This window comes from Echeneis naucrates, chromosome 9, assembly GCF_900963305.1.
Source record: "Echeneis naucrates chromosome 9, fEcheNa1.1, whole genome shotgun sequence".
NCBI lineage: Eukaryota > Metazoa > Chordata > Actinopteri > Carangiformes > Echeneidae > Echeneis > Echeneis naucrates.
This window is the reverse complement of record NC_042519.1, coordinates 17,594,980-17,611,087: the sequence shown is the minus strand read 5'-3', so window position 1 is coordinate 17,611,087 and position 16,108 is coordinate 17,594,980. Positions and strand designations below refer to the sequence as shown.

Genomic DNA, 16,108 nt, shown 5'->3' with positions numbered 1-16,108 from the left:
TGCCATGGCATGTAGATGGAAGTAATCATAAGGAGCTCATGGACTGATTGTGACTTTGTCTTCAAATGTCAATAGTTACATTTACTAATGCGTGAATTTATTATTATCCTTATCACATTAATGTCTGCCGTCTATGTTATATTCACTAGTTCTTCAGTCGACGTATGCGAAGCTATTGTTTTAAATCCAACAGAGGGCAAAACCAGAGGAGCGTCAGCATCACACTCCAATGGCTGAACAAGTATCTGAGCTTTTAGCAACACCGAAACAGGCAGCGTAACAACAGCAAACAATCGAGAGCCCCTCTGGCTTTCAGTGTTGAGTAAGTTATGTTTAAATACTCTTAAGGTCAGCTTTCTCTGGTTTCAGTTGAGACTGTGCAAGGGTTTGACTCGCTCACCCTGAAATGGCAAAGTGGCTGAGGTGCCTCCTCCCTTTGGACGACTGTTCTCACGCTCCTTGTGCTGGTTTGTGGAGTTGGAATAAACACAGTGTATAATAAGAGAAATATAAATAATAATGAAATGGACGTGAACGTGGATATAACTAAAGGACTATTTAGGAGATGGGACAATTTGTAGTTGTCCTTTTTTACCCAATGTGAGTCAATTAAAATTGGATTTGTAATTATTCTCCAAAAACATCCAGCTGAGCACACACACACAGTGCAACAAAGCCCACTAAGGCCGAAACAGCAGCCACACAAAGGACTCACTGCCTCAAAATAATGTTTGACGGGCTGAAACTACTAGTCACCTCTGAGAATAAACCATGTCCATGCCAGGGATCCTAATTGACCAATCAAAATGTGCCTCAAAGACAAATATAGGGCCAACTATTTTATTACCAACAGTACAGGGCCCAGCTTTTGTTGGCTAGACTTGACACATCATATGACTGGAGACACAATTACGTTCTGTACCTACCTACAACTGTGGCTTTTTAAAGTCAGGTCCAGCTTTCTTCTCTTTCTGCCGTCTGTCTCCATGTTCCTGCGAGTAGGAGTCATCTTACCTTTGACCCTCCCTCTGTTTTACTCTCCTCTCTCACCCCCTCCCACATTCAGCTACAGCCAGGCAGTTCCATTTCACTTCCACGAATCGGCATAGGTGTCCAGTAGCAAAGACGAGTGCCGTTCACCCCTGTCCTTCCACTTCTTGATTCACCCTGCCTATCCCTCCCGCTGTCTGATTCTTCTAGGTGTGGAAGAGAAATGTTGACCTGGCTCTGTACTCACCAACCACTGCCAGGACCTGCAACCTACCTACCTATTTCTTCACTGCTGAGACTGGTAATCTACTGTTGGCATGGCCGTGGCATTTAATTGTGTTACTGGGGCAAAGTGGGAGCCGGCATTAGTGACTGCTGAATATGTAGCCAAAAAATAAAAATAAAATAAAAAAAACTGGGCGAAACACTGAGAACAGAGAGCTACCATCATGATTAATGATGCTTTAGGGTACGTACACAGTAATGGGACTAAATACATCTTGTCTCCATTTTTCTCTTCCCCACACACTCACCAGCAAATTAAATCTTAATCAAAGTGTTCTTCAAAGAGGGGAAACAAAATCACTGGCCTTTTTTCAACTGACATGGGACTATCATGTGATTTCATGCCCCTGAGTGTCACATGATCCATTTGAAAAAACAAAACAAAACAACAACAACAGCAACAAAGGACTGCATCTTAGTGTGCTAGAAACAATCGGGAATACCATGGAGCTCCTGACTCAAGATGAATGCACACTCTGAACTTTCAGTTAACATTTAAATAATCCTTTAGACACCTACCTACGCGTAGCACAAGTGAAAACAGATTAAAGAACAAAGCGGCCCAAATAAATGACGGATATAAAACACAGAATACAGTTCCAGGCATTCTGCAGTGTATTGTACTCCACTGTGCTCATTTTGATGACAGCTCTGTCTCTTTGAAAGTGACCACAATGAGTGCAAAGAAGTGTGAACACAGCCAGCAAAACAGCATGTGGTTTAAAGGTTAAAGAAGGACACAATCGGACACATAAAACATACACAGGGTTGAACGTATCTCATATCATTCTGTGTTGAAGTGTTGTGGGCAGACAGAAAGGGGCTAAGAGAGGGGGAGAGAACACAGGCAGATACAAACTGTGAGTTTTTCATTTTCACTAACCATGCAATCGTTTTATTTCATGTGTGTTACTACAGAATAACGGCCATACGTGACCTTGGAAGACTATGTCCTCACATGTGAGGTTAAAAGATGAGCCCAAAGCAAAAAGGGAGAGAGAGAGAGAGGCAGAGAGAGAGAGAAAATGCTGCCGCCTAAGCTGGATGTAGTGGCCTGTGCCCTCCTGCTCTTAATCCAGGCTTCTAGCACATGACCCAGCTAACAGTATTATGGAGTGCTTTGATTAGAGCAGCCGCTGTGCACACGTAGTGGATGGACGTGGTGGCGCTGGGGCGAACGTGGGGTCCTGTGCTATGCCTTCCTCTTTGAAGGAATGCCAAACCTTTGTACAGACACATAAGCATGCATGTACACACATACACACACTGCATTAACCAGCATTTAACCTCTTCTTAAACAGCCTACACATGAGGGAAGACACGAGGCCAGTCAGATTAGGCCCGCAAATCAGTGAGTCAGTGGATTACCCCGGCACTGTTATTCCAGGTGAAAACTAAGAGTAATGTGCTGCTAACATTAGCCTTGGATAAGAGGCCGCAGAGTGAGTTGCAAGAATGGCACTTCACAAGTGGACTTTCACATGACGACTTCAGCAAGGAGGCCTTAATCGCATCAGCAGGTCTCATAAGGGAGACATTTATTTTTTCAAATGCAAATGAAAAAAAAAAAAAAACCCTTTAAAATTAGGGGCTTGGTTTGGGGAATCATACCGAGTTATATTCATAATAGCCAAAAACCAAAACTGGAAAAATTAAATTAAGTCAAATTCAGATTTGATGGCTTTAATCTTGATTTCTTTCACTGCATATGATGTTAAAAGGGTATTTATCCTCACTGTATTAAAGGCAGTGTTATGGTTTGGAAAAGGGAATAACATGAAACTGAGAGCTGGTCTGAAAAGAACGCTGTAAAGTGTGAACTGCTGGAGAATTCAACACTGCATGTCTTCATCATGTTATGTTCCCTCTAGTGAAGGTATTTCTGTCTTTACAATGTTTGCACAACAATGAATCCTCCAGGAAATACTACAAAGTAAAAAAACTAACAGAATAGACCAAAACAAACATGACAAACTCTAGGCCACTATCCACATCTGATTTTTCATCAACTTGATTTATTTAAGCCACAGAGGGTTACAGATCGACAACTGCATCTATCCAACCTGTGAGATTTCTAAGATAAACGCCACAACAGGCTGCAAAAAGAGATTTGATCTTGAATCCAGGATTTTCAATTGAGCAAAAAAAAAAAAAAAAAAGGGGGGGGGGGGGGGGGCAGATCTACACTGTTAATACTGCTCCACATGTGCTGAAGCGTGAATGCGTTGATCATAAAATTAGAGGGCACACCGTGTGACCAGTGCTATCTATCGGTTGCACACTAACAGACTGTACTTTTCAATTTAAAGGAGTTGTGCTCGCTTTTTGCTTTCGTGGAACAAGTTGGCAAATCCAACTTCACCCTGACGCATTTTCTGACAAATTTACTGCAAATAGAAATCCAGCATTTTTGTCCTCAACTATAAGAGCACATGTCATGTAATTAGGACCTTTTAAATTAATTCTCTTTTGCAATTTATAGATGTATTGACACTTTAGTTTTGGCCATTGCCTTGCCCTCAAAAACACAACACAATAATTTCATACAGCTGTCGTACTGACCACAGAGACAGATATTTCTGGTGAGCATTGTTCGAAGCCATGTGTGTCATGTGCTTTTTTATTTTGTGTCTGAGTGCTGTTGCAAGATGAACAATGCTAAAGGAAACTCCTTGTGACAAGTGGTCTGCTGGTGTTCCAGTAATGGAGAGTAAACAGGGACGAGGGCGGACTTGATTGGGTCACGTTTAATCCTGCCAGTTGAGAGAAGGGGGCGAGGAGGGGGAAGCATTTCTTTGAAACTTTGTATGACTCGGGAGTAAAAAGTCATCTCAGTGGGTGATTTGTTCTCTGGTCCGCGTATGCGCACCACAGGCTCAGATTCGTTCACCAACGGGTCTTTCTGCTGCATATTCTCTGTCTAGGAATAGCTGATTCGTTCATGACTCATAAAATACAGTCTTTGGGTCCTGAGTCTCTCATTCACTTGTGGTTGTTGTGCACGCTCAGTGTAGAAATGAGTGATTCGTTCGTAACTCATAAGGAGTCTTCGGGTCTTTCATTCATTATTCACGTGGTTAAAAAGATTTGTTCATTTCACTTCATTAAAAGACCTGAGTCAGTAAAAAGATCTAAACTTCCCATCACTACTTGCAATAATGACAACAAACTGCTGCTCCAGCTTTTAATGTCCACTCTTTATCTTGCTTTGAACTTTAACATCGCGGGTTGACAGAGCAGACTGCCTCACAGAGGCCAAACTCCGGCAGGTTTCCAGTCACATCTTTTAAGGTGCTGAGCGTGAAACAATGACTGAACAGGGCAAATCAGACACCTCTGCCTGTCTGTCAAAGCAGCTGGCCAGCTTTATTTACAGGAAAGGACACACGTACACTTTGGCCTCAAGACTTTTATTTTACCTCTTTCAATTTCACAGTTTATTCAGAGGCTGTTAATTATGCAAGTTATTCTTAAAAATCACATCTGCACTCTAGCCCTGGGGCAAACAAACAAAAAAAAATTGTACTGTGCTAGTCACAACCAGAAGTGTTTATGTGCAGAGTTTGTTGGCAGGTTTTGTAACTGTAGTTCATACTTGGTAAGCCACTTCTCAGCATTACTGAGGTTGCCGGTTGTGGGCTGGGGATGTCACTCACTGTGGAGCCATAGTGATAGATAGAGTGTGCGAAATATTATGAATATGTCATCACCTGTTCAGCAGAGGAGACCCCGGAGATTTCCAATGATATTTAATCCTCATCTCCCCCAGTTTACTGGCCTGACATTACTCTTGGACAGCATCTTTCTTTATTCTGCACACTTTCTACTTTCAGTCTTTCCCCCAGGGTGTCTTGTAGTACTGGTGTATTTTTGGCGCTGGTGCATTTTCTAGACTCCATTTTTTAAATAAGAAGATCAATTATGCAATTTACTAATTAAACAATCATCTGCTCAGTTTAATTACCATGTTTAATTTTCTTTCACATAAATTTCTTTCTTTCAACTGCATACGGCAGTCTGTGTTTGTTAGAGCTTAATGGTGTGTATCAGCAATTTCATCATATCTGAGCTCAACAGTATTACATTGTATTTATGAAAAAGGGCATACGGACCTGATCCATATGTCAGACAGTGAGGTGTCCCCTTCACTGACTGGAAGTTATGGTGTTGAGGTGCTCAGATTTTGTAATGTTGGTTTGCACCTCCTGGCCACTGTAGTTGAGGCTGCAAAACGTTTTTGTTTTTTTTTGTTTTTTTTGATGTAATCACATTTACTAATGTACCATGAAAGGTGAAAATGAGATAAGCGAATTAGGTCACGTCCCGCTTCACCACAACAAGAAAAACCTGAGTTATCAATTCCAGAGGTAGGAATGGCAAGCGTGCCAGCAAGGATATTCGATTACAGTATGGACATACAGCTCAGCTCAGAGTTTTATTGCTGATTGTTTAAAGTCGGAACCCAATTGTAGTCTAAAAATGCTGCAACAATGAGTCTATTCATCCATTAAAGTGTCATCTGAGATTAGAAAGATTAGACAAACCACTGAGAAAATTATATTTGTTATATAAACAGCCAAGCCGGAACAATGAAATAAAAAAAACCTATTGCAGGAAATTCCTCTAAGTGTTTGACATCGTTTCAGTGGCCATGATGGATGTGTGTCAGCTACGAGCATTCATTTTTTTTGGGTGTTTCCACTACTAAGATAAATGATGAATTCGTGGCAACATCCTGGAAGTCAAATCCCAAGCATGTCATTGTTCTACCTGACTTAGGCACGCCCTCCAAGGTGGCCTCTGGATAGATACCACAAGACTGTATCTGGCAAACTGCCCCCACCCTCCAGGCAAAGTGCTTTCTGAGGTGTCACATATCCACCACTTGCTCTTGTTGCTAAAGGCAGTAAAGGGAAGGAATGATTTGGCTAGAAATAGCAGTGTCACATGAGTGTGTGCAGTGACCAGACAGCCAGCTGTTCATCCCTACATGGAGCCCTGCCCTAGCATACAATCAAATGCAAATAGGCAGCAACTTTATCAACGTGACAGCGTAGGCCAGCACAGACAGGTTCATCATTCACCTCTGAGGCTTGTCACACCCATCACAACTCTGGTGTGGAACCACAAGAGCAGAGTTAAAATGTACTCACGAGCACACACCTGTTCAAACAACAAGATTTCTGCGAACCCATGAGAGCTCACATGTCCATAAGAAATGTTGCAGCCCCATTTATCCATTTAGAAACCCGCACTTTATTCATATTGTGTTACATATTTCTTCACATATTCATAAAATGTTGTTCATCAATCTCTATGCATCTCTATGGATCCCCATTTTTCCTGATCAAACCATTTCTGGTGATTTTTGTATCATCCAGGATGAACGTTTAAGAGTAAGATTAAAGAAAAGAGGAAAAAAAAAAAACTAACTTTTGTCATGTTTTCACCAAAATCTCACTCAAAACTGAAGGAACACATGGGGACAGATACAATCCATACTGAAATCCTGAAAATAAATGCAAAAGGAATTTTTCAAAGTTGCACAGCACATAATTTGGTTATTTGGAGACAATTTTGTCAGAATTGCATCCAACCATCCATCCAAGGTTATGACATAACAGAAAGGGCCACAGAAATGCAATGATGGGAATAAAGGCGTTGCTAACGTTTTCAGACACAGTTAATCTAACTAATCACTGTTTCCATCGTTACCCCGATGTTACCATTACAAACTACATAGCGCACATAACTTATGTTGATTGGCTAAGATGGAGTAAAAATTTCAAGGTAAGCCAATCAGAGGAAGAGGTGGGTGGGTGTTCACACGCAAGCCTCAAGTACAGACATCACAGTGTTTCCAGTTGCATTAGGTGCCAATGTCATTCCAATCCATTCCTTTGAAAAAATATAATATTCAGTTTTTGTTATAAATATTGATTGAGATGTTTTGGGGTTTTTTTAAGTAACGTACACAACACTGCTGACATGAATCCCATCAACCCACATGCCAAGAATAACTTTTCCCATGGTTCTCCAAGTACTCGCTCTTGTGTTTTAACATGAAACATTTTCCAAAACCTCAAACTGACCCCTGGCCTTAGAAGCAGCATTACGATATATTCAACTCCAGCAAACCCAGAGAAATGTTGGACAAATTTCATGAATGAGGGCAGAGAAATAATATCTATTCTACCTTCCATATATAAAACCACAATGCCTCACAGTTCAGCAGTGAGCCTGTCATTAGCATAGTTAACACCAGGCCAGCACCCAAACAAGAGACGCTCTGTGCGACCGTGCTTTGATACAGACCCTGCTGCTTACAGAAGGCCACCAGAGACACTACAAAACAGCTCTCATGGCCTGAGTGGGGAGCACAAATGAGGCCAAAATCACACAACAGGTCAAATTAAGCAATGTAACACATGCAGTCACATGCAAACTAGGTTATTAAATAAGTAATTGTTTACATCCAGGGTGGCATAGGTTTCCTTTTTCATACACTGCCAATTTACTGTTGTATCTGAGACATTGTGCAGATACTTTCCACTAGTCGGTACTGGTATCTTCACTCTACCACACACTGATGTCCTGATGCTGGAAACACATTTCAGTCTTCTTTCCAATGAAAACAAAAACAGGGTTGGATGTTGGTTGTGTCAGAGTAATTGGCAAAGTAAGATGGCAACTGTCGGTGCTAGCACTAGTAATAAAATTGGCCACAGTTCATAGTGGCAGTTTTGATCCTTTTCTAAAACATCAGCTTACTTTAGAAAAGTACACTTGTCTAATTTTGAAATTTTGGTGAACCGTAAAAATTGAAAATCATTGTTAAAATAGAAACTAAATAATCATAGAAAACCATTGTCAGGAATTATTTTGAAGCCATCTGTTTTACATCCTTTTTTTTAAGAATTTAAGGTTTCATCTTGGTGGAGCCCACAACAAGAGCTCCCTCCCCAATTTAAGGGAGGATCTCTTCAAAGCAACCAATACAGGAAAACTAACAGGAAGCCGATTGACGCCAGCATGATTAAATAATTGAGTCAGTGCTAACTGTAAATGCTGATATTTGAGATGAAGATGGAAGAAACCGGACAAAAAACCCCTACAGTCATGAAGACATGTCTGTCAAAAGGAGCCATTATGGTTAACTTTTCGGTCACACAAGAATGCAAGCCTGCATGATATCGGAAACAGGAAGACTGACAAGCATTATGGGATGGTAGGATTTTTATCGGTTTTTAACTTGCCACAGAACAGGAGTTCCCTGAAACCAGCTGTACACACGTACATGTGTACCAACCACAAATATTTTAGTTTATAAAAGCAGCCTCAAGTATTTGTCAAGACGGCTTAGATCTGGTTAAACACTGAACCAGTGGTTCTAAAGTAGTCTAATTAAGAACTGGGATTTGTATTACTTTTCCAAAGCTCTAAATGGTGAAATTAAGTCATCAAGAGACTCACAGAACTGATGTGTCTAAAAAGAACAGCTTTCCCCAAGTTTTATTTCAAAAACTCAATTATTTCCTCAAACAGCAACAAGCCTCACATGCCGACCTTTCCCACTCTTCCCCGTCCACTGCACTTTGCTTTGACCTCGGGCAGTAAAAAAAAACACAAAAAAAAAACACTTGACCACTGACCTACTTAATCAGGTTTTCAGCTATGACATGAATTAAGCAACGCTAATGCCACAACACACACACACATAGACACACAATATGAAGATTCCCACTCTCTCAGTGCTATCATGTGATGCTGCCATGGCGAAGGAGGCCTCAGACATAACAGCATGATTGTGCGCTGATCGGAGAGACAGACTACTCTCTGACTGTGGCACCGCCAGTTCTGGTGCCAACTGCCCCCCGCCCACAGACACACCCACTGCCATAAGAGCCAGCCTGCACAGGGCCCCTACCATTATGGAAACCAAGGCAGACGGTAGCGCCCTCTCCGTGCTACATTTCTTTTTCTTTCTTTAACTCTGGGCGATTCGAGAGCCCAAGGTAATTTCATTTAGTAAATCTGAATTCACTTGTAATTCTGAACATACTGGTTGAGGGATAGTCACGAATTGCGACAACGCAGTGATGCAATAATTTAACTTTCATGAGTAGCACAACTCAGCAAAAAGTGTAATGTTGTTTTATGTGTTATCATAATGAATGTTTTTCATTTTGGGCTGTCCAGAGTACCAGTCCTCTGTGATCATGAACCCCCCCCCCCCACACACACACTGTGTGTTGACTACGGAAAACACAGCGAACTTTCAGTCTTGAGGAAAGCAGAGGGAGGGTGTGGAGAAAAGTGTTGTGACCTGCCTACTCATGCGGGACATTCTTGTCATGGACTGAGAGGCCTAAGGTGAATTTAATGCTGACCCTGAAACTAAAAGGTGGCGGCACGGGTGGCAGGAAGTTCTAAGAAACAGTTAAGTCCCAGTGCACGTGTGGTGAGAAAGCCAACACACACAAACTGGTCTGACACAGCTTTCTCAGGCTCTTGTTGAACATGAAAACATTACATAATAGACACATACTTTTTCTGCCCCATACAAAAAGATCTCATCCTTCCCCACCTCCACTGACAGCAAGCTTCAGTGCACAACTCCCAAATCACAGGAGTAAGCTGCCTGACTTAAACTGCTGTTTAATATGCACCAGTCTGGGTCCGTGATGAAGTGTTTGGATTTAAGGGGAGACGTAAAAGAGAGACTCCATCAACAGCGTGGTCTGAGCTGTGGCTGTTCCCTGTCACCACAGGACCAGCAGTTAAGTGTAAATCACTCTGCCTCTGTTGTTATGTTCTTTTTTTCCTTCTTCCAAAGGGATTACCCTCATAAAGGACAGGTCAAAGTACAGTCAAAATATAAAATTGGTCAGTGTTCTTATCTTTTCTGCGAACCAACCTTTAATCCACATGATAGTGATAGGAAAATTTAATTAAGGCGCAGTCAAATGGAGGGCAGCAACAGTTCAGCTTTTCTGTCTGACAGCACAACATCACTGCAGTAAGACCTGCTAGGTTTCAGCACACAACTTTGTCTGAAATGTTTCTGAGAAGTAAAGATTTCACTGCAAGTCAGATGCCTTCAAATGCAAATGAGGAGATTAAAGCTGCAAGAACTTTAATATTTTCTTCCTTTTTGACTATGACTGTGTTGAACCAGCAGACTGAGATTAGAGGCCTGGCTGCCCAGGTTGGCTATCTGCTCCTCAAGAGTTACCTCAAAGAGTGTATCTATGGATAAAAAAAATGTGTAGCAAGTTGGAGCATCACTTAATTATGATTTAAGCCCACTTCTTTGAGGGGTGAGAGCATTTTAAACAAAAGGAGGGAACAGGAAAGGACACAGATATTGTCCTTACTGAAACTACTACAGATCTGAAAGATTGCGCACTCGTGTTTACATAAAACATAAGGGTGTTTAAAAAAGTGGGAAGTGATTAATCTTTCTATCTTATCACAGTATAGCCTTAATGGCTAGACAAGCTGGCGCAATCAGTGTACTTGGCTGATCCATTTTACAAGCACCTGCTGTGTTAAACTGGGAGGGATGTTACATTTTCTCATCTACGCTTTTATGGTCGAAAAAAGAAAAAACTAAAAGAAAACATGGGAGACAGACCAGCAGCATTGGTCTCCTTTCTCATTCTTCCTTATCACGGTACAGAAATCAATTATTAACTCACAAACCCCATTCCAGCAACTTGAATGCTTTGTGCATCTACTGTACGGCACTGTATGGACGCAGCAGGATGAGATATCGCTGATAGCGTAGGGCATTTGAGACATAAATGCTATAATCTGATGACTGCATTTGACGATATCCATAAAGCGAGCACTTGTGAATCTCATCTTTCACTTCAAAGCGTAGCTGTTTTTAGAGGGAGTAGATAGTTTGCTGAGCACAATACGTTGTTATAGATTAGACTACTCTCCTCAACAACAACAGTAATAATAGTTATAATAAAATATATAACAACACACCACTCACGGGGGCCATAGTCTTACTCTTATGTTTGACAGCTCAACTGCATCGTGTAGGAATTTACGAAACTCGCATAGCATACTTTGACTTCAGCACCAGACTGCATTTTAAACCATGTTGTATCTCTGCTTTTCCTGAAGTAAATAGTCTGGATATTTCCTCCACCCACAGCCAAAATATTTTGCACAGTTTTCCTGTTTTTCTTTCCACCCCTCTGTATGATCACTGTACATGCATTCCAGTGATTGTTTGGGTTTTTCTTAAACAAAAAGAAGAGAGAGAGAGAGAGAAAGAAAGAAAAAGAAAAAGCAAAAAAAAAAAAAGACATACTTGTTAGATGGGAAGAGGTTCAACCTGAAAAAGCCAGTTTGGCCTCAGTGGCAGTAAAACAGTGTTTAATTTCTCTGGGTTATTTCATTGCTTCCAAGTCTAAGTTGGCACACAGGTGACCTGAGACACTTCTCAGTCGTCTCCACCAAATTCTCATTATTATTATCGGCGAGGGGGTGGTAGGGGATGTGCTCACTGCGCATGCCCAGATGTCGACCCGCCTTGTCATCAAACAGTCTGCTCTGCGCACGAAAAGCTCAACAGAGTGAAATGAACTCGCGTGATTAGCAGTCAAAGATCAGACTTGATGAAAAATGGCTCTTTGGTTTGGGGGGGTTATCTTTTCCAGTGTCCCCACACCAGTTCGGTTCCGGCAGACCCGGCCCGGACTGCGGATCTGATCTGAGTGCTATTGTGATCTCGGATGTGGACTCACTCGCGCACACACACACACACACGTGTAGCTGCGGCTCCGACACACTCGCTTTAGTTTTTTTTTTTTTTTCCTTTTTCTGCGCGCGACAACAAATAAATCACAAAATGTATCCGCCATCTCGAAAACATTTAGTTTTTCTTTCGGCGGTGTCCGTCAGAGCCGGGCGGGTAAGGACAGAGGAGCCGGAGCTGCAGCAGCTGATTTCAGCACACAGACATTTCTACTTTCCGCCGTTCGCACTCACCAGGCCCGGTCCTCCTCCAGCGCGGCTCGCCACAAAGAAACGCTCGGAGAAAGTGGCGAAACAGGCTCGAAACCCCACCGACAGGTTAAAAGACACACGAGCAGGAGGAGGGGGGGGGGGGCGTCTCTCTTATTTTTTTTTATCCTACCACATAAAATGTACTCACCAACGAAATAGGACACCACAAGGGGGGAAATGTGCAGCTCCTCCGCCGCTCCACGCCTCTTGTCTCTGCGTGTATTCTCCCACAACCTCGCTGCGTGGGCTGCGTCGGAAATGTGACAGATTCCAGCAGTGTCCGTCGTCTCTCTGTCCCCCCCCCCGTACATCCACCACCGCCGCCGCCGGTAATGGTCACCCTCGATTCGGCCGACTCACGCGACCATGTTGCCCCGTGTGTCGCCTGCTGCTGCTGCTCTCATCCGGGCGTTTTGGGATTGAGCCGTCGTTTCAGCTCCGGTTTGGGATGACAGCTTTAGGATGAAGGTGGGGGGTGAGGAGGGGGGGGGGGGGCAGTGGTCAATCTGTTTGGGTGACACCAAATAGGGGAGTAAAATAAAGCCAAGAGTGTTAATGTGTTCTGGCACATTTCTAATGAGCAGAAGCTTACATTTGTGTTCTCAGTAATTTGGTTTTATTATTATTTGTCTGAGTGGCCAGCAGGTATATTCATATTTACCTAATATAAATAGTTAAATAAGTCCATCCATAATCATGGGGCCTGTACAAGAAATTAACACTAATCAGTGTGTAGTTTTTATTAATATTATTTTATTTATTTATTTATTTTTACTTTTAACAAGCAGAGGTGAAAACACAGTGCAGTCACTGGGTGTACGTTCAGATCTGGTCATGAGCAAACACACTGTCCTGTTCTCTTCCTTCATTGTGGATTATTTGTGTGGTGGAGACGGAGACGACCCGGAGCGCAGAGGAATCCGTTCCCTTGGTCTTGGTATTCAAACTGGAAAAAAACAGTCATTTAACCAGAACTTTCCAATTCTGACCCATCACTGGGTTGTCTCTGGGGTAAAGTGTTGGTTTATGTTTCGATCACCGGGCCGATGTTCATGTTTAATCCGTCTATATATCCACATCTACTATGGCTGTGGCCACGTGCATGTTACGTAACTGGAGCAGCCAGTCAACAACAGGGTGTGTGTGTGTGTGTGGGGGGGGGGGGTCGTTTGGAGGGCAATTAAACCCACCCCAAAGTTTATGATTGAAATTTACACTATACACTGTAGAGGTCGAGTTCAAATTCATTTTTTTCTCTTTTCAACTAAAAGTTGAATTATAATTGAAAAACAGGAAGGCCAGATGAATGACACTTGGATTTGAATGAAAGTGGCGTCAAAGTTCAATAGAAATTAATACTTGACATTTAAATTTTTATTGTAATATAGTGGGAGTGGTGTGTATTATCCGAGGAGAAATTTCCATTTCCAATTGTATAAATATTGAGTCTTGTTGAGACATGACTCCATTCATGGTGTGGAACAACTGACTCTTACTGACTATACAATGTTTCACCCACTCATTGCCGGCTGTACTGTGTTATTCCACATTGGATTTGACAGTCATATGAATTTTCTCAAGCGACACAAGGCCGGATTTGTATATTACCATACAAATCCAAACTTTACTCATCCTGTTGGCCAACTCTCTCCAAATAGTATCCTAACAAAAAATCCAGTGGAGGTTTTTTTTTTATCATAATCCTGCAAAATCTTATAAGAGTATGAAAGTAGATTTGCAATAGGAACATCTCTTTAGATGCTCATCCCCGAGAGGAGAGAACAAGCAATTTATAATATTTAGATACTATTGGTGGGTTTTCAAACATTTATATATGAATTCAAGGCCTCTAGTTCCAGGCAGTGTGCCCACTGTATTCCCTCATGGCCAACACATTAACGAAAAGACTGCAATGTTTGTGACTGTCAGTTCTCAGCTACATCTCTTTTAATGTAGCAATCCTCTCAGTAATGCAGGAATGACTGACATTCCTTGTTGAATTCATCACTCAAACTGCAAATGATGCACATAAGCTTCAGTTTCAAATGAACAGACCGCCATATTCACTGCGGGACTGCTGTACAAGAGGAGAGTAATGTTTCGAATACAGTAGATGATTTGTCTAAAGCAATGAAAAAGCCGGAGCATCTGCATGGGCTCACAAGAGATTCATATATCTATATAGATATTCATATAGATATAGATCCTGGAAAAAGATGACAAGACCACTTCCAGAAAAATGTTAAAAACATGCATTTTTGTAACCAGTTTGAAATTGAATTGAACTGTTATGTGAATCATCTCAATGGACGAGTCTTGTCTCTGATCCTCAACATCAACAATCTGAGATAGGATGTTAACTTGGTGAACTTAGTTGGAGCTTTGTGAGCAGTTTTCCAACCACCTGGTGGGAGTTTTAAATTTCTTTTTTAACAGACAAGTTATTCATTTTAAGGTATTCTGTCTGAAATAAATTAGACAGAGGAATGTCAAGCCCTAAACGTTTGGATAAAAAACCTGCAAATTCTGTGTAGTGTCAGTGGACAATCTGTTCAGAAAAAGGATTTATTTTTATTTTTTTTTTTTATATAAGACCAATTTTACCATCAGCTACAGAGGGATCATCATCTTACTGTCTGCTGCCTAACAGTCCCATAACAAATATCACAGCCTCATACCAGTTCCAGGAAATGGATCCTCTTTGTTCTTGCTAAGTTAGAGTCCTCCAAAACAATGTTATGTTCCAATTAGGCACTGCAATATAATATGTATTGTGCAGCCCTGTGCTATATTGATAAACATGTTCAAATATGGTTATAGCAGATCACATGTGCATATGTACCTATTATGTTCCCAGTGGCAAAAATGGGAAGCTTCCCGAGTAATTAACTTAGAGGTGGCAAAACAAGAAGAGAAACCAATAATTAAATGAACTGTAGCTTAGTTTTTGTCACGCAGAATCATTCATACATTCCTTTTAAGGATTGTGCCCAGGCAAGCCTGGCAGGGTGTGGTGTTTATCAGATATTCAGCATACACACAAACAATCCTTAATATAAACATGCCAATGTGGCTATAACCCTTACAGTTCTTCATATCATTAATTAACTCTCATAACTCTCTCTCTCTCATTTATTTCCTCTTTGATATCTATCTTTGCAAATACCCCTTAATTTCCTTCTCTTTGACTTTTTAACACCAACCTTATGAAATCCAATTACATAACCAGCCACAATGAGAAAGACTATTTAATCCTTATTTGAGCAGTTGCCATAGTGTTGACAGCTACGTATATCTTATTTGCAATAGAAAGTGTACAGATAGCTGGCAGATAACACTTTTGTTCGCTCATACACTGCACCAATGAACCTTTGGGCATTAGTGAGTACACCAAAATCAACACAAAACAAAACCAGCAAAGCTCATTTGGAGTTGTGATTCTAACAACCTGATGAATCAAAGTCCCATATTCTCTCTCTCAAATTCGCCAGCCAACTATATGCTTCATGATTCTGTTTCCTATAACACATTTATGCTTACATGGTCTACAATATTTAAGTTAAATTATTATTATTATTCAAGTGCAATGCTTTTTTTTAATAATTCACATATGAAAGGTACGACATGCAGCAGCAACACTGACAACATCTGGTCTCTTGACTTTATGGGTGTTAGTAGTAGATGGTAATCTTGGTTAAATATTGAAAAGGATGAGGAAATTAATTGTAGTCCAAATCATGCACTTCGTATTCAACCATACATCTGCTATCACTTTGCTCTTAGTTGCATATGAATGGTTTACATA

At 41.3% G+C, this 16,108-nt stretch overlaps 1 protein-coding gene across 5 annotated transcripts in view; it reads right to left on the bottom strand.

The window, feature by feature from the left end:
* The window catches only part of slc20a2 (solute carrier family 20 member 2), a 41,964-nt gene extending 29,268 nt beyond the window's left edge, over positions 1-12,696 (bottom strand). For 2 of the 5 annotated variants that reach the window (XM_029510039.1, XM_029510040.1), the window contains exon 1: positions 12,452-12,696. The gene's annotated coding sequence lies outside the window, so the exon portion shown is untranslated. Of the gene's footprint in view, positions 1-926; positions 957-12,285; positions 12,382-12,451 lie in introns of those variants that run through there. The other 3 variants (XM_029510034.1, XM_029510036.1, XM_029510038.1) reach the window with 3 other exon arrangements.
* Positions 12,697-16,108: the final 3,412 nt, after the last annotated feature.